Source organism: Ictidomys tridecemlineatus, chromosome 12 (genome assembly GCF_052094955.1).
Source record: "Ictidomys tridecemlineatus isolate mIctTri1 chromosome 12, mIctTri1.hap1, whole genome shotgun sequence".
NCBI classification, from domain to species: domain Eukaryota; kingdom Metazoa; phylum Chordata; class Mammalia; order Rodentia; family Sciuridae; genus Ictidomys; species Ictidomys tridecemlineatus.
Genome location: NC_135488.1, coordinates 16,342,509 through 16,362,327, shown reverse-complemented (window position 1 = coordinate 16,362,327; position 19,819 = coordinate 16,342,509). Strand labels below are relative to the sequence as shown.

At 39.5% G+C, this 19,819-nt stretch overlaps 1 pseudogene across 1 annotated transcript in view; it reads left to right on the top strand.

Moving 5' to 3' along the window:
* LOC144369067 (endophilin-A1-like) overlaps window positions 1-19,161 on the top strand; it is a 49,569-nt pseudogene extending 30,408 nt beyond the window's left edge. The window contains exons 3-8 of the transcript XR_013428511.1: window positions 7,638-7,781; window positions 8,688-8,821; window positions 10,612-10,770; window positions 13,046-13,149; window positions 15,371-15,501; window positions 17,572-19,161. The product of XR_013428511.1 is annotated as an endophilin-A1-like (transcript). The remainder of the gene's footprint in view (window positions 1-7,637; window positions 7,782-8,687; window positions 8,822-10,611; window positions 10,771-13,045; window positions 13,150-15,370; window positions 15,502-17,571) is intronic.
* Window positions 19,162-19,819: the final 658 nt, after the last annotated feature.

The window sequence follows — 19,819 nt, the reverse complement described above, 5'->3', positions numbered from 1 at the left end:
ACTTTTGTCTGTCTTATAAGTTCACTTAAATAGAACCCTAAGCACATCAGGTGCTCCTGTGATTTACCTTTTTCTGTTTGACTTTGTACTTGCTATTGTGTGTAGTTATCATTTCCTTTCTCATCTCTGAATGTTGCCTCATGGGAAAACGGACTGTTTATTGTCCATTTTGTCACCAGCAAAATAAAGGTGTTTTCATCCTCTGGCTACTTTAAATAGTCCCTTTTTTGTACTATGTGTACACACCTCTGGTGGACGTATACCTAGAGGTGGAACTATAGCTTGTAGTTCAGGTCAAATCATGCTGCTAAGTGATTGTCCAAAATATTCTACCAGTTTGTCTTCCTACCTGCTGTTCTTGAGAGTTTTGGTGGCTCTGCACCCTCTGAACACTTGATGTCTTTTTCTGGTGCCTTGTTTCTTTTCTCCAGATGCTGAGAATGGCCTTTCCCAACTCTGCCTGTATAGTGGACTCTTTCAGAAAACACAGATCAGATCAGTGTCACCTGCTTTATTAGCTTTCCCCACCCTTACTCTTCTAGGGGAGCTGGTTATGTCTTCTCTGTGTGAATTTATAACCTCCCCTAAAGCATGGCCCTACCTTTTACCTGGTGCTGGGGAATGAGTTTTCTGGGTCTCCAATGGATGACGGCTCCTTGGGGTCAGAGGCAGGGCCCTTCTTGCAGCAGTCTCCAGAGCAATCTTCTTCACATAGCAGGTGTTATTAAATACTAATTTTATTATATTCCATGAAAAATCCTTTAAAAACATATTTTTGGTAAATAACAATTCAACAAGGCACTGAAGTTTTAGAATTTTCTTTTTTGTATAAAGGGTAGTAATTTAGTTTCCAGTGTAACATACTCCCCCACCCCCCGCCCCGTGGACACAACATCTTTTTTTTTTTAATTTTTATGTGGTGCTGAGGATCAAACCCAGCGCCCCGAGCATGCCAGGCGAGCATGCTACTGCTTGAGGCACATCCCCAGCCCCAACTTATTATTTTTTAATTGGATCTTTTAAAAAATTATTTTAGCTAGAGCCCTTCATTTAGCTTAGGAACCCTCTCTGGTTAGGGGAAACGAGAGTCTGTTCCCTAATTCAAGGAGATTGTGAGATCAATTTTTGTCATTCTCACATAAAGCAGAACTTCATGGTATGATTTAAAGATGAAGTGTTTCAAAAATCCAGGTTGCTCAGGGAAGAGTAGTGTGGTTAAGTGCCAAGTCGTGGCTCTTAGACCACCTGAGATATAGGACTCCACCCTTCTGTACCAATGGAGAAATGGAGAGGCCTGGCCATCTTGGGACTCATACTGTTTAATGCATGTAAGGGAAGACAGGCAGGCCAGTTGCCCAAAGCCTGACCCATACTCCAGCCAGCCCATCAGACAGAGTTGGAGTGATAAGACTTGACCAGCAGCCACTAGCTCCATTTCAGAGCACAGAGGAAGGTCAGGGTGCTTTTGAATAGGGAGGGAGGCATTCTTTAATGATTAGAAAAATTGATGTGTACAGAAGAATTTTATGAGAAGATTAATATTTTTAAATGAAATTACTTGGCTCACAATGGGAAACATCATGGACAAATTGTAATCCATTCTCTCCTCTGCATCTGTCTCTGGCTCTTTCTTCCAATGACAGCCTTCAAAGTGTCATAGTTGCCAGGTTACTTTTGCCTCCCAGCCCTTGCACAACCTCCCTTTGGTCCATGGAAATAGGAACTCTCAGAAATGAGGTTCCCTGCACGACCAAGATATCCATGGAACATTGCAACACATGCTGCCTGAGGAGAGCCTGGTTCTCTGTTTATTCTTGAGTAGTGGTGACAGCTTTATGAATGAGATAATTTTCAGGGATACATAGCTAACAACAGGATTTATAGGCTGAATTTCTACCTATGTCTGCATGTGTTCAAAACTAATGCTTAATTTAACACACTCTGCTTCTTTCCATGAAAGACAAGACCTAATAGTGATTTATTTCCCTATTCATTAATTTAGATGAAGAAATAAAAATCTTAAAAACTAAGAGTTAGCAGAGATACTGGATGTTCAGCATTTCCGGCTAGTTGCTGCATTGGACAGGTAGCTTTAGTCCACTGACTCACGTGGACACTGCTTTTAGGTCAGAGGAAAATAGCTTAGGCAAGGCATGTGGAGCTGCTGTCTAACTCCCAGCAGAGCCTTGACTTCCCTTTGGCTGTTCCCAGAATTAGAAAGATGGCCAGGGTGCTGCAGATTATGCTTCAGAGTTGGGTGTTAATGAAGATTGAGGCTTAGGTGCCCTCATTTGTCTTCCTTAAAAGATAGCATAGATTTTGAGCATAGTTTCAAAATAGAAACTGTCCTGTTTATCTAAGTAGAGCCCTTTTTGGTTATCCCATTTTCACTTCCTGCTGTTTCAATCCAATCCAAAAATTTCCTTCCAGAATTCACTGTAGACATCAAACCCTCTCTCCTGATGGTGCTTCCTGATAAGATTCTACCTGTCAATCCTTATTAACTTTTCTCTTCCCAGACAATTGTCTTTATACCAGTGAGTATATGTTTTCATCAAACCTTTTGATTGAAAGGTCCCTGAGGTTGGGGCAGTGGCCACAAGGCAGAACACTGTTTATCTACTTCAATCACTAGATGAGGATTTGTTTCATTTGTCTGTCTGACTGTCTATCAATTCAACTATCTGTCAGTACCCAGGGAAACTCATGGACCACTGAGCTGCATCACTAGCCATTTTTATTTTTTATTTTGAGAGAGTATCTTACTGAGTTGCAAGGCTGGCCTCAAAGTTGGAATCTTCCTGCCTCAGCCTCCCAGTTGGCTGGGATTACAGGTGTGTGCTATCATGGCCAACTGAGACTTGACTTTTCTTTTTTTTCTTTTTTTTAGCTTAGTTCTGACAACTATCCCCCCAACCCTCTTTAACTGAGGACTTGTTTTAAACATCCTTTTTCCCTATGGGAAAAATATATGGAAATATTTTAAATTTAGTTCTTTAGAATAGAAGTAATACACAAACATTAAAAAGCAAGTAGTTTACAAACATTTTATAAAACATAGTAGTCCCCCCAGGATTACAGCCCTTCTCCATTTCTGTTTCACAAAGCAACAGTTTGAAGGCTCTTTTGGCCATTTCTTTGTTTGTTTTGTTTTTTTTTTGCTTGTTTGTTTGTTTGTTTCCAATCCTAAAACAATATATTTATGTTGATCCTGCTTAGTTTTCCAGTTTTAGATGTTTTCCATTTGATTCCCAATTTGGAAGATTGGAATCACTTGTTTTTTTCCTACCTCCCTATTTTTCACATACCTCTGTTCTCTCATTTTTCTGGTATGTTTGTAGCATAATTTTTGTTACATCAGTATTTAATTTTTTTGTCCTTATAAACTTTATACAAAGCTGAGGCATGTAGAATAATATAATAGTATTTTCTTTCTCATGTATTTTTTTTGGTTTTCATGGAGCTAATCTTTGTCTTATTTTTAAATTTTCAGAACATTTTGTGTACCTTTCACTGATTCTTTCCCAAGCTGTGCCTCACATATGAATTTCCTCACAAAATATGGTGAAACCCATCAGGTGTTCATCATCTTTGAAACATCTGATGCTGTACTCTGGATTGACTACTCCCTCAGTTTGAGTTCCTCAGAAGCAAGCCACAAGACAAAGATTTAGCACAAGTACTGGTTTTCAAGGTGATTTCAGCAAACCCTGTGAGGGGAACAGGGAAGAAGAGGAACCCAGTAAAGGGGACATTATAAATCATGGTATGACGGCAGGCAACTGCAGCATGATGATCCCAGTGGGAGCATAGGAGCAAAGAAAACTTCAGAATTAAGCCTGTGGATCCACAGAGATTGTTGCACCTTCGCAGCTCATGGCTCTCAGGGCTGCACACATTTGGTTATGTTGGTCTAGTTGCCTGTGGTGCCTGAAATATTGGGACTATCTTTTTCTTAATCTTTTTTTTTCCCCCTGTGGGAATGGGTGTACTGGTGATTGAACTCAATCACTCAGCCACATCCCCAACCCCATTTTGTATTTTATTTAGAAACACAGTCTCACTGAGTTGCTTAGTGCCTCACCGTTGCTGAGGCTGGCTTTGATCTTGTGATCCTCCTGCCTCAGACTCCTGAATGCCTGGAATTACAGCCATGTGCCACCGCACCTGCTCTAGGACTGTCTTTATCTCCCTTTGCAGTCATGTTGGGATTCCCTCTGTCTGCTTCTTTACATTGGGTTCCTGTTTATTTTCTAGGTCTCATACCTATCCCTTTTCATGATTTATAATTTCATTTTAGTGGAACTCTTCCATTAGTCTGGGAAGGGGAAAAATTTGTGACCTTCCTTTTGTGTGTTTGAAAATGTCACTGTTTGATCTTTATTTGTCGTTAATAATTCAAATATAGACTAGTATAATTTTCCTTATTTTCTCTAAGAAATTTGGAGGTATTGTTTCATTGTTTTCTAAGAAAACTTCTGTTGCTCATGCTGGTGTGGTCTCTGGTGAGGGCAGTAGATTAGAGCACATCATCTTGGGAGCATGTGTAGAAAGAAATGGTTACCTCTCAAGTCAGAGCAGGAGACATGTACACATACACTCCCAGTGACCAAGAATCTTCCACTAGACCCCCCTCCCAAAGGTTCCAACACCTCCACATAATGCCAGCCTGGGGACCAAGCCCTTAATATATGGACATTGAGGGATACTACCCACACTCTGAACACATCAATTGGTGAGTCCTACAGTGCACATAGTGACTGCCACAGAATCCTAGCTCACAGGGTCAGGGGTTTTCTTTAAAAAAAAAATCTGTTGAATTGCCATACCTTTTATTTGTCAACCAAAGAAACAAGGTTCTAATTTCCATTGTTGTGCTTCAGGGGGTGGTCAGCACGTGAGTGGTCCATTTATGCAAACCACTACTCTGCTCTGTCTTTTCTAGGATGGTCTTCTCATTCATTTCTTCATGCCTTCAGCAGATGTGTTGAACATCTCCAGTGTGCACAGCTTTGTGTTGACCCTAACTGGGAGATACACAGACCAATATGCCAGGGTCCTACTCTCATGGCCCAGGGGAGAGATTGCTATTAGGATAGGAAACCACTTTTTCAGTAAACCCAAATGAACTAAGATAGTGATGGTGGGAAAGTAAAGGTTTGGCATATTCAGAGAGAATATAACCATTTGTAAGAAAACCAAGTGATGAAGCAGGGGAAGATATTTTAAAGAATAGTCAGGCCCCTTTGAAGAAAAGGGATTTAGGTCTCCAGGGTCACAATACAACTTGGACAAACAATCCAGGCTGAGGTCCCATTACAGGAATTTTAATGTCTTATATTTGTATTTTCCAGGCTCATACTCAGCTTCCTTTAGAAAATCATTTGAAATGATTGTTAACATATATATATATATATATATATATACATACATACATATATGGTAATTTCAAGATCTGATGTTATTTTTCAATAACAGAGAGTTTTTACCAAACCAAGGTTCTTAATAAAAATTTAATGAGTTTGTGAATGAACTTAAAAGCCAACCTCTTCAAATGTGGGCTAATAGTTTTTTTTAGATCATTTGAATAAATAGATAAAATAATAAAATATGGCTTTATTCTTCCTTGTTGTAAAGATGTGGAATGTATCAAAGATGTTTTTAAGTAATTAGTAAGAGAACAGGGCTATTCATAATTCAGCAACAGTCAAAATGAGGAATTTTAAAATCAGCTACAATATATTAAACTGTTTAAAATTGCTTACCAAAGACAGTTTTTAACAGAAGAAGGTATAACACTAACCAATACCCAGCTTTCATAAACAGAATATATCTGTGGAATGTAAAATGTTCAAAACAGGATTTGAAGGCTTACCTTACCCACCAGGGGTGGTTTTACTACTCTCTGTCTTTGGTCTGTGTTCCATGTGTTCATTCTGTGTGCCTTATTATCAGGTGTTGGCTTCTTTCTTTTATTTGTACGGATGTTACTACTTCTTCATTTTCCCCATCCCCTTGTGTGTATCAGCCAGTATAATATTTATCCTATCAGACTACTGCCTGTCTGCCCAACTCCTCAGTGTTCAGTGAACACCGTGAGGGCAGGGATTGTGATTTTCCTGGGTCTCAGCCGGGGCTGATTACAGAAACAGCTCTGCAATTTCACTTTAATGACAGTTTCCTCTAGTAAACGGGTGATTATGAGACCATTTTAATTTTAAAAATTCAATATATCTGATACACTTTTCTTTGGAAAGTGGAGGTAAATAAAAGGTGAATTTTACATTTTTACAGTCACCTCCAGCTTTGCGTGTGTCATTGGTCAGCCTGTACTCTCTATGGTTCTATGCTCAGTGAGTTGTTGTTTTCAGAATCCTTTGCAGTGTCCCACCCCACAAGTTGGACAGTGCCATGTTCCTATAACTCATAGAAGTCCCCCATCATGGCACTTAGTATGTACATGTCACACTAATTACTTTTAAAATAGACTTTACCCTCAGGTCCTTATAAACTGTGACAGCTGTGGCCTTAATTATCTCACTCATTATAACGTCCCTCCCCTGATAACTCTCTTATCTCCAGTTTGTATCATTGAGGCCCAGAGTTTAAATAAGAGTCTATTTGAACTAGATCAGCCACTGAATGCCAGAAGTACCTTTAGATGTGGTTCTGACAGGGGTTTCCCTGCAACTGGGATCTTAGGCACAATCCTGGGTTAATGTACAATCCAAGCTCTAACAATGAGCCTAAGGAACCCAGGCATTCTAGAATAAATTAAACCATAGCTTTAATATCTTGGTAATAAAGCCTTTTCTTCTACTAAGATTGAAACTGCTTTCCAGGCATCTTCTTTTATAAAAATAAAAGCCAAATAAATAATTGAAATGCTATCTTTGAGGCATTAAACTAATTTTCAGATGTAACTATGTGCAAAAGAAGTAATTAATTCTTAATGAGCACACTATGTTTCTTCTTCATGAATCTGTTTATGGTCATAATCTTAATTAAGAGACTATTTTGAACATACTTCTATTTTATAGATGATGTCATTGAAACACGGCATAAAGGCTCACCCTTCAATAATTTACCATTGATTTTGGACTTTATTCCATAGACTTCTAGAATTGAGATATAAAACTGGAATAAAGTTAGAGATCATCACATAATTCAGGATTTTCCAAAATGGTCTCTGTGGAGCCACCAAGTGCCACAGACTCTCAGCTGGAGCCACCAGAATGAAGAGGGGACAGGGACAGATGGGGATAGGATCTGAGCCTCTACTATTGCTTCTTTGAGAATAGCTTTGCCTTTTCTTTATAATTCCTCATAGGACTTTAAGGGAAAAGAGAGAGCTTAGCAATTATATATCAACACAGTCTATATTTATTTGCATATATATGTTATATTGATATCTTTCTATCTCTATTTATCTATGTCTCTATCCATATGTACATCTATGTCTATCTATACATCAACACCCACATATTTCAAGTAAAGCCCAAACCATGAAGGATAAAGGTACGGTTTTTGATCATTAAGCCGATTATAGGCTGGTCTGAGGTCTGCTTCCTCATCTGTCCCTGTTTCCACTGTGCCACATTGCTGACTTCAAAAGCCTGTTCTCTCTTTGCCTTCAGCATCCAGAGCTAAGCTCAGCATGATCAACACCATGTCAAAAATCCGTGGCCAGGAGAAGGGGCCAGGATATCCTCAGGCAGAGGCGCTACTTGCAGAGGCCATGCTCAAGTTTGGAAGGGAACTTGGAGATGATTGCAACTTTGGTAAGGAGTGCCATGCTTTTTCACAGTGTACTTACTCTGGTTAGCCCTGGGGGCTGTATTTCTGGTAAGAAACTCTGTAGGCAGTTAGTCAAGCTATTTTTTGTTTTAGATCTTACATATATGAAACAATTTTTTTTTAAATTTTCACCTTTTTTTTAAAGGTGATTTGTCTTTTTTTGGTTAGTTTGTTTTTCTTTTCTATGATTGGATCCAGTGCTTACAACAGACTTCTAGAATTGAATATTTTCATTTGGTTGACATACCCAGGTGCCTCTGTACTTTCTATTTGGTGTGTCTGGGAGGAACTGAGAATTGAGATAGAGGAAACAGTCACAGCACAAAGCAACATCTTGCCATTTGGGCTTTCTCTTAGATCTTAGCTCCTTTGTATATGTACCTAATCCCACTTCTCCAAGTGAGACAGGGTTTATTCCTTCACTACCCACATTTTCCAGCACTCAGCGATGACACTAAATACCTCTTGTCTTCCTTCACCCCCTTGTGATGTGGGACATGTCCTTCTTGACATGATGATTGTTCTTCCTGATTGAACCTGCTTTTCATTCCTAGTGAATGAGCTTCTTCTAAATACATTGGTCTGAAACTGGTCCTCTATCAACAAGAGCTGGTACTTCCAGCAGAGGGCAGAGAGCCTCACAAATTACTTTTTAAAAGTAAAGTAAAATGTTACATTCTTGATGATAAGGGTTATTCCCCATTGGCATGGGGCTTTGAGTCTGGTTCTCAAAATGAACATCCTAAGTGGAAAAGACATTACACATTCCTTCTGGTCTTCGTCATCTTTAGGATGTGTAATCCTGAATTTTCATCTGTGAATGCCCTATTTTTGCAAGTGTAGCTCATCTTTGTTCTTTGAGTTAGAAGAATTTCCTTCTCTCCTTCCAGGTCCAGCACTTGGTGACGTAGGGGAGGCCATGCGGGAACTTTCAGAAGTGAAAGACTCTTTGGACATGGAAGTGAAGCAGAACTTCATTGACCCCCTTCAGAATCTTCATGACAAAGATTTAAGGGAAATTCAGGTATGTGCAACTAGTCCTGTAGAAGTTGTCCAGATGCTCATTTCCTTTAGAAAACATTTTTGAAGTTAATATTTATGTTGACAGAACTGGGCACATGAAATTTAAAACAACAGGGCAAGACAAGAGAAATTAGAAGTATAATACCTTTCTGCCTACTGTTGTGATGTGCCACTCTTGTGTATTACATGTGACTTCTTTATGTTCAATTTCCACATTCGTTTTTTCAAACATTTTTCCTGCTGGAAGCATAATGGACTCAACCTGAGAAAACATAATTTTATCAGTTGGAATGATTTGCCAGACTGATGTCACTCCCCAAATGTAGTTGGACTATATGTTAGTTTAAGTAAATATTCTTTCACTTTTAAATGTATTTTTTTAAATTTTTATAAAAAATATGATTGGGATTGATCAGGAGTAGCCAATAATCCTCTTTCTGAAACTTACAGAACCATTGAGCTATTTCTAATAAATTCAATGGGCTTTGTCTCTGACTGGATATATGATGTTTGCTCATTCAATCACTGAACCTAAAACTGAACAATTAATATTTGTTGAACCTGATGTAGCTTAAATTTTGTTGACTGTCAAGTGGACTTCAATAGCTTGAACTCGGGTTCTCTGGTTCTCCCTGTTCTAGTGTAAGTCTCCTTCAGCCCTACTACTCATTCAGGGTCACCCAGTAAATGGTGGACTGGCACTCTGCATCCAAACTGTAACTGATCCCATGCTCTACCCCACAGCTGGCTGAAAGTTCAGATGTTTTAAAATAACAGAGGAACAGATATCATTTAGTTTGGATCAGCCATGGACTGGGGGCAGGTTATGAAGTGGGAGGGAAGGATATTTTTCATCCTCCTTTTTTTCTCAGTTCTTTGTCACTCCAAGCTCTGTTTTCTTTTCTTTTCCTTCCACTGCAGACATATCCAGAAAAAAGGGAAAGTCCAGCATTTTCTTCCAGTCATTAGTAATAGAAGACTGCAGCTCTCAGGGTGGGGAAAGTACCTTTTGACTTTGGAAAGCAACTTGCCCACCTGGCCACTAACAGTGCTGGGCAGAGGCTGGGCAGCCTGACTGGGGTAGTACAAGGAAGAATTGAAGCTCATTGTGGAGCATTAGATGAAATCCTTCCGGGTGAGGCTTTCTGATTGAGTTGTATCACCTGTCAGGAGGAGGCTTAGGCTAAATCAGGACATCCCCAAAACCTGCCACAATCAACTGGAACATGGTTAAGATAGAGATTCCCAGGCCCAGCCCTGGATGTTTTGATTTAGGTGATTAGGAATTATTTATTTTATTGATGAACAATTTAGGTGATTCTAACAGACTGAATGATTACAAAATCAAGAATTCCATTCCTTTTCACATTATTTCAGGGAAAGTGTTTTTGCCCTGCCTTTTCCTGAGATACAGTTTCTCTTGAAGATGGAGACTTGTGGGCTGAGTATATTCTTTTAGTATGTGTAGGATATGCACACATATTCCCTTATCATTGTGAGGGAAAGGCAAAGTCCAGCTTGACTTTGGCCTGGCAAAGGCAGAAAATAAAGGACAATGTCATTTCCCACAATGTCTTTCTCATTCTTAATTAGTTTTGAAGATATTTCTCCACATTTGGAAATATTTGCCTCCTTAATGTGTATTTTTTTTTTTGTTTCTCTGGCAGTGTGCCATTTTGAAATGTAGCCTGTCTTATTTTGGAGGCTGATAGGCATGACGTATAAGTGAGCTGCAAGTGGACCTTTTCTGTAAGTCCTTTCATAGAATATTCATGCCCTTGACTTTTTCAGCATCATTTAAAGAAGTTGGAAGGTCGACGCCTGGACTTTGATTATAAGAAGAAATGACAAGGCAAGATTCCAGATGAAGAGCTCCGTCAAGCTCTGGAGAAATTTGATGAGTCTAAAGAAATTGCTGAGTCAAGCATGTTCAATCTTTTGGAGGTGGATGTAAGTGACTCTTCTGTGGTTTTTAATTTAATCTTATCATTGAGGCTGTAGATTAATGTGTTAAAGAGTCTGATATTAAAAATGTTAAGATTGGATTATACTATGTGGTGAGAACACATAGATGCTTATTTCTTTTTAATAATTTTAAGTGATAAAGTATACAGAGAAGTAGTATTTTCCTGCACTGTTATAGTTTGATTTACCTAGATTTTTATTTCTGATGAGGAATCTTAAAACATTACTAGTAGTCAAAGAGAAAAAGAATGTTGGTAATGATTCATGAATAAGTCCAATATTTGAAAAAATACTTTGTTAATACAAAGTATATTGATTTGAGATTATGAAATACATTTAGAATTGAGCATCTAACATAGATTAAGACATTCTGCATTTTGAAGTAAAGTTGACATTGTCTTTGAAAAGGTAATTTTTATTGAGAATGATGATTGTAGTATAGGTATTACACTTGGGATATAGATGAGATGGTTTAAAAGCATACCCAGGGTGCTAAATTATTGTTTATTGCTATAGACATTCTGTTAAATTCTTTTAGCTTTGAAATTACAACGAAAGATCCTCCTTCCTCATTTCACTTATGCAATAAGACCTGTTATACCAGCTTTCCTGTCCTTGTTCATCTCCACCTCCTACCCTATAAGCTGCTCAGCAACTTTTGCCAAAATGTTCATAGATATTATGTATTTATTACTTAGGTTAGGGTCTCCAGAGAAATAAAACCAATAGGATATAGGTAAGAGGGAATTTATCAGGGAAATTGGCACATGAAATTATAGTCTCAGAAGTCCCACAATATGCCATCCAAAAGCTGGAGAACCAGGGAAGCCAGTAACATGGCTCAGTCAAGCCTGAAGTTGTGAGAACCAGTGGAGTTAATGTGTAATTCTCAGTCTGAGGGTAGAGTCCCAGAACCAGACAGAGGTGGAGAGCTAGTGGTGCAAGTCTTGGAAACCAAGTCTGAAGGCTGAAGAACTGGGAGCTCTGATGTCCAAGGGCAGGAACAGATGCCTAGTTTCAGGAGCTAGTAAATATTTTCCTTTCTTATGCAGTGTTACTCTGTTTGGACCCTTAGCCAAGTTGATGGTGCCTGTCCACATTGGATAAGGGCACATCTTCCTTACACATTCTTCTGATTCAAATGCTAATCTCTTCTGGAAATACCTTGACAAATATACCCAGAAATAGTGCTTTGCTTGCTATCTGGGTCTCCTTTAATCTAGTTGAGTTGACACTTAAAATTAACCATTACATCACTTAACTGCCTTCCTCCTGTGGCAGGGAAGGCATATTGAACAAATCTGGTCTTTTTCACCATCCGGAAGTGGTATAGGTTTGTGTTCATGTGAAATAACTTTTGTCCACCTAAATACTCAGGAGGAATAACATAGGAAACCTGAATCTCAGGGATCTTTCCCTATACCTCAAATTCAGGGTAACATCACCTCTGTTCACTAGGAGGCTACTGCTCATGTCAGAACACAACAGGAGATTCAAAATGAAGAATAACTAAGAGGCTGGGGATGTGGTTCAAGCTGTAGCGCGCTCGCTTGGCGTGCGTGCAGCCCGGGTTCGATCCTCAGCACCACATACAAACTAAGATGTTGTGTCTGCCGAAAACTAAAATAAATAAATATTAATAAATTCTCTCTCCCTCCCTCCCTCCCTCCCTCCCCCCCTCTCTAAAAATATATTTTTTTAAAAAAAGAATAGCTAAGGATGCTAAGAATATTAGAGCTAGAAAGAACTCAAGATGTCACATAATCAAACCCCTTTGCACTACAAATGAAGCTCTGAGAGGATCAAAGGTTTTCCATCAGACTATATTACCTCCATGGTGCCTATGTGAGCAGTCAATATTCACATCTTTATTACAACACTGATATTAACTTAGCATAAAAAGTATAGGGAACAAAGAGTCCTTTAGTCAGTGGATCTTTTTCCTTTAAGAAATCCATAAAGGAAGCCACATCATCATCAGAAGGTGGTAACTAGACATCAGACTGTTTAATAGAGTGATGTCATCTTCACGGGGTTTCTTACTTATGCTGCTCTTCCTGGTACTGATATATGTGGTTCTGAGAACAAGGATGCTTTCTTATCTGTAAGGAATTTGGAGCCTGCAGAACATCTGTCTTAGCCTGGCCTGCCACACAGTCATCAGCATTGCCAGGCACAGTCATATGTGTGGGGCAGTAAGTAGTAGGAGCTTCAGGACAGTAACCTAGTAACTGAGGCATGATTTCCCCTCTATCTGAAGATTGAACAGGTGAGCCAGCTCTCTGCGCTTGTGCAAGCCCAGCTGGAGTACCACAAGCAGGCAGTGCAGATCCTGCAGCAGGTCACAGTCAGACTGGAGGAAAGGTGGGTAACACTTCCTTGCATTTCTCATTCAAATTTCCTTGATATAAAATGATGTAAAGAAACCAAAATAATAGAATACATTTGGAGACAAAACTTTTGCCAAAATTTTTGTTGATCCTACATAGACATCTTGTGGATTAGTTGTCTGTGCTTCATTTTACTTTGTTCTTTTGGATCTAGGCTTGGGTTTATGATAGATTGGATTCTATACTGACTGTCACAGATGGACACCTGGATACTGTTGATGATGATGGATGCAGTTTGTGAGCAGATGTTCAGCAAGAGACTTAATGCATATAATTATTCTAAAAACATCCTTGTAGTCTAAGTAACAGTTGATCAAACTGAGGTTTAGGGAGCCCATGGCCACACTCAGTGGTGGATCTGGGGCTCACTGGCAAGTACAACCTATTTGAATACCTGCATCTTTTCATATCAGGTTTCTTTGAATGATAATAAAGTCCTAACAGAATAATAAAGTCCTCTCTCACTAACAGAGAAAGCCATTTTCATATACCTGTTCTACTTCCATAGATACACTTCAAAGAGACGTATAGTAGTTCTCTGTGCAAATGGGCTTTCTGGATTTGGGGACACAGCCTGCAGAGCTACATGCAGTGACTCTACACTATCCTACAGATGCTGCTTATCTGACTTACATTGGGATTATAGTCAATAAACCCAAAGTATAAAAAGCATTTAATATACCTAAGTTATGGAACAACATAGCTTAACGCACAGTGCACTTTAGAATAGGGATTGTTTATATTTGCGATTATATAGCTCACTGGGATTTGTGGCTCCCCTCCCCCGACTCCTGCCCTCAGCATTGTGAGAAAATATTGTATTGCATGTTGCTAACCCAGAAAAGATCAAAATTTGAAGTGTGGTTTCTATTCCATCTGCATCCTTTTGGCACCTTCAAAAATCAAAAAATTATTGAGTCAAACCATTGTAGGCTGGCAACTATATACATGTGTTATTTTACTTAGCCAGATGAAGCAGGATAATCTTGCTTAAAAAAAAAAAATATATATATATATATATATATATATATATATATATATATATATATATATATATATATATACCTTAAAAGATCATCCAGCAGCCTTTACTCTCAGATTATGGCCAGATTAGACTCACATAGCTGAACAGATAGATGGCTTAGTGCACAGTAAATACACCATTGGTATTGTGCTGCACTGTTGGAAATGTCACTTGTTTGCATCTGGCTAGGCTCTTCCTCTCCTCAGTATCTTCTTCGGTGCTTTGATCATGCAGCTTCCTTTGGTACACTGTGCCTTGTGGGAATGTATGTATCGCTGAAGCCTCTAGAAAGAGTTAAAACTATACATGTCAGACTAGTAAAGAAGTATGTGCCTTTGTGATACCTGTTGAACATAAAGGGACCAGTTTCCTTTCTTTCCTCTGAAATATGTTGAAAGTCAGTATCATTCTACAGTGACCATACCCTTAGCCCCTTCCATGCTTGCATATCTCTGGTGTTCTTTGCTTATCGAGTATCTAAAGCTGTGGAAAATACTTAGTGGTATGCAGAATGTGTTATCAGCCATACCTTTCCATTTTTCTCCTGCTTTCCCTTATTCCCTTTCCCCCACTATCTTAGACTGCTCACTCCTCTCAGTATTTCCTTCTTCCTTCTCTTTAAACCTGCTCTTGTTCTAGAGTAGCTTTCTTCCACAGTGTTCTTTTGGAAATAACTCCTAGGGATCTTTTGCATCTTTCCTGAAACTTCTCTACCTTTCCCAGGTGAGGAGGACTGCTCCCTACCCCCAGTCTCACCCCAAATTCCACAGCACTTTGTAGATCTCTCCTTGACAGCACTATTATAATTTGATAATCTGTTGTGCTGTTCCCTACAGAACATAAATTGCTTGAGGGCAAGAATTGTATCCTAATCACCTCTCTGTTCCTGGCACTTCACACAGTGCATAGTGGAATAAATCACTGAATAAAGGAGGGAGGAAGTGAGGGACTGATAGATGAATAAAGACAGTGAGGATAACACTGAAGGAGGACATCACTAAGAGCACAGGTGCACACACAGAAGGAAACTACGGCTCCTTTGATTTTCCACATTCTGTCATAGTAGACTGGCAAGTGGCCCAACATCTCCTTGATTTTGTTGCTTTCTGTTTTTGCTCCTGAATCAACCCAGCCTTTTTTTTTTTTCCTCTCCTCTCTCTCTTCTGTGCAGAATAAGACAAGCTTCATCTCAGCCTAGAAGAGAATATCAGCCTAAACCTCGAATGAGCCTGGAGTTTTCAACTGGAGACAGCACGCAGCCCAATGGAGGCCTCTCCCACACGGGCACTCCTAAGCCTGCAGGTAAGGAGCACACATCACTGACCTCACTACCTAGGCTTTGGACACATGGCTAATATTTTTCCAGGATTTCAATCTGCATGAGAAATGTACGGTAACACAAGTCTCATGGAGTGGCTTGCTGGGTAGAAACTGTTAAAGGAATCTTTTTTCATTTTCTTTTCCTCCACCACTTTTCTGCAAAACTTCCTTTGCATGACCCTTTTCTCTTACTCAGCAGTACACACAGACTTCCTAGGAGACATATTTGATTGTGGGCCTCGTTTTGTGGTGGTCAAGTACCACAGGAAGGTGCTAGGCATGTCTTCTTTTTTCCCTGCCTTTTCCCTCCTGTGCATCCAACACATGAAAATGAAGCCCCTGGGCAGTGTGCACCCACATATACCCTACATCACCCAGCGACAGCAGCTCCAGGAACGTGTGGAGCTGGATTTCTTGAGTCACAGGAACATATGGTTCAATATATTTGCAGATGGATGTATTTTGAACCTCAGCACCTGCTAGGTTTTTTTTTTTCTACTCCCACCCTCTACCAGTTCGTGGTGGGGTGGTAACTGAGGTTGGTCTTACGAAAGCTAAGTTTTGTTTTCTCCAAGTAATATTGATGCACACCCAGTAACACATTCTCTCAGTTATCACGATCACTCTCCACCCCCTATCCATAGGACAGACAAAGCCTGTGCTTGAAGCATTGCTAACTCCATGACACGGCTTGGTTAAAACATGGGAACTGTCTTTTACTAGATACAGAATTTTCAATATATGCAGCTTTATCCTATTTTCTATGAATCTTCATTGCTTGATGTTCTTTAGGAGAAAACTTTGGATAGATGTTCTTAGGGAGCTGAAAAGGAAAGGAGACAGAAACCCGCAGATGAATCTCAGCTCTGTCCTTGCTTTCACCTCTGCAACTCTGAGCTGAGTTCCCTGTGTCAACAGCAGTGGCTTCTGGCTACCAGGACTATTCATATAAATTATCTGTAACAGTGCTTCTATCCAGAAACCAGTAGTATATTTTGCTTTTCATTTGAATTTGGGGCTTTCTCTAAATAAAATATTAATTACCTTGTTTCTCTGCCAAGACAGCTAGTTTGTATGGGAGCTATATGTACTTGGGTCCATATTCATAAGTATATGTGGGCTATATTAAAATATTTGGTCATTTCGTGTATACACACACACACATACAGACATATACACACTGTGTGTGTGGTGCCAGGGCATTGTGCATGTGAAGCAAGCACTCTGCCAACTGACCTATATCCCCAGCCCCAGAGAGATATATTTTAAGATATGATTCCAACCCTTATTATTTTACTTAAAGTGAAATACATTATTTTTATCTACCATCATAGCTCTGAGCTTCAACATTTTACCAAGAATGAATTATATTTCTTTTAACATCATCTCATTTAGTAGACATAATCATATGAAGTAAATTCTATTGTTAATTACAATTTGGAAAAAAATGAAACCAAGGGTGACCTTGTGCAAGGTCACACAGAGTAAGAACTTGAACCCAGTGTATTTTATTATTGTGCTTTCATTACATTACAGCAGTTTTCCAGAGGTGAGTTTTTTTTTTTTTTTGACGAATGATAACTGTTATTCTGAGGATGCAAAGCATTGTACATGGAGTTAATTGTCCTATTTTGAATGTGCAGGGATTTTAAAGTGCTAATATAACAGGATTCTGGCCATGCTGTGTTACTAACCTAGATCTCATTATAAGCTCCCCAAGTCATAGGGTCTCCCATCTCTGGGTATTGTCGAGAAGGCAAACCTTAATGAATGCTGCTGTATGTATCACAAGAATAGATGTGGCCATTTTTTCATATTGAGAATAGAAACAGGAATATCCAACAACTTCCAAAGATTGAAGTAAGTGTCTGAAAACTGTTAGGGTCAAGATGGCCCTAGAGCGATGCTGGAGTCTAGTAGCAAGAGGGAGCATTGGCAGGGAGAGGTATATGGGAAGGAAGAAGGGGAACAAGAAGCCAGTTGGATGTAGCAGGCAGTAGATACTGCAAGTTAAATATCCTTTGTGTTCTTCTCTCCTGTTCCTACTCCCAGGTGTCCCAATGGATCAGCCCTGCTGCCGAGCTCTGTATGACTCTGAACCTGAAAATGAAGGGGAATTGGGTTTTAAAGAGGGTGACATCATCACACTCACCAACCAAATTGATGAGAACTGGTATGAGGGGATGCTTCATGGCCAGTCAGGCTTCTTCCCCATCAATTATGTAGAAATTCTGGTTTCCCTGCCCCATTAGAAAGTTATGCTGGCTGGCTCACCTTTTCTTGACCCAGATAGTTAAGTTTAACCACTGCTTTGATAATGCTGCTTTACAACACATCTTGAGTGCAGGCTGCAGTGGACCAAGTCATCATGCCCCACAAGTATTTTGGGTTGACTTGTGTGCTCCCACAGGAGCCTTGGTGACGGATGGTATCTTCCAAGCCTAGTGGGCATGGCATGTGCTTTTAAACACCATCTGAGACTAGCTGGTAGTCACAGAACTACTGTTTACTCAGTTCTCAGGAGGCTGTGGTTTCTTAGAATATGACTATGAGCCACATCACAAAAAAAAACATCCTATTGAAGATATTGTCTATCACCTAGGGGCCATTCAGGCCTCAACTTCTTCATTCAAAGAGGAGAAAGTTCTTTCTTTTTCACTTTGTCCCTTCCTAAATATGTGAGGCATGGAATTGTCAAAAAAGCCTCCCTCACCAGCAAATTGTCTTCTGGTCTGAATGAATAAGTTTCCTGATGCCAGCAGTAGAAAAGTATTAATGGTGGGCTCAGAGCATCCTCTGGAAACAGTCACCTTTTTCTCCCCATTGATGCCTATTTCTGAGATACAGCCTGTTTTCTTTACTCCCTGTTATTAAATCCAGTGGGCCAGGGGAGAGAGATACTCATTTATTTTGAAGTGAGACAGCAATCGGCATATTGTAGAAAGGGCTGAAAAGATGAAGTTCTCTATTATGAGGAATTGGGAAAAGGTCTGGTTTTCAAGCTCAAATTTCTTGCTGTACAGAAGCCATGTACATAGTTAGACCATATCTGGAGGGTACAGGGAAGGGGGAACAGTTATCTTCCCTTCAGTTTTATTCATGAAATATATGTTTCATCACATAAATTCATTAGGCACAGAGATACAAGGAGAAAAATACTAGTAACCATTTCCCACAACTTCATAGACCAAGAAACAGTAAATGTCTTTCCTTTCCACTTTTACCTTGTGTTCCTTGAACATCATTTGTGTGAATTTGCCCTCAATGAGGACCAAATAAAATGATTTTTGTGCTTAGCGGTTTAAGGTTTGTGACTGCATATGCAAAACCTCTCCCAATTCAGTCATCACATCTACATCTGTCCCTTCTATCCCATCTCCATCTGGTGTGTACAGTGCTGTGTGTAAACTTACCAGTGTTGTTTTTTTTCCCCCCTATATCAGTCATGAAAGTCCTGTTAGGTATCCAGAGTTCTATTTATCTAGCTGTACAGACTATTTCAGAGATTTAATGTGTTGCTTCCGATGTGCCACCTGCAGTAGTGGATCATGTGGAGTGAAAGGCAAATCTTACTTACTGCTTAACGTATAAACTCTCACCCGGGAAGCATTGCTGTTTCCAATAAATATTGCTGAAAACAAACACAGAGGCTCTGCTTTTTCATTTTGTGTCCATTTTGAGGGTCTGACGGTGGGTAGAAGAGGACTCACTTCAGTCTCCTTTATCTCCTGTTGCACCCAGACCTGACTCCAGCCACCTTTCTATCTCACTGTAAGTAGGAAGGTTCCGGCAGCAAGAAGCCAGCTGGACATTGGTAACTTCCATTAACTCCAGGAAGGAGAAGAACTTGAGAGATGAGACAAGTGAAGAGGGGAGGTCTCAAGATCCCATAAGATGTACCAGTGGCAACAGCAAGATAATAATACAACAAAGGGCAAATGAAATATATCACATCAACCAGTCTTTTTATTTCCTCTCATACATGAAGAGAAACAAATATATATTGAAAAACAATTGGGTCAAAGTCCAGCATTATAAATTAAATTAAATTAAATTAAATTAAATTAAATTAAATTTAAAAATCCAGCATTCTTTTTCTCTTGTTGTGTTGTGTGTAGCAGCACTGGGCAGGTGGCAACAGGGGAAGTTGCACACAGAATAGGTATTTCCAAAGCTTCCAAGAAAATAAACATGCTCTTTGTATATTAGGCACCCTTTAAATTATTTTATGCTCAGACTAGTAATCCAGATTTTCGAAACTAATATGAAGAGTTTTAAAAACTTACATATGTGAACTAAC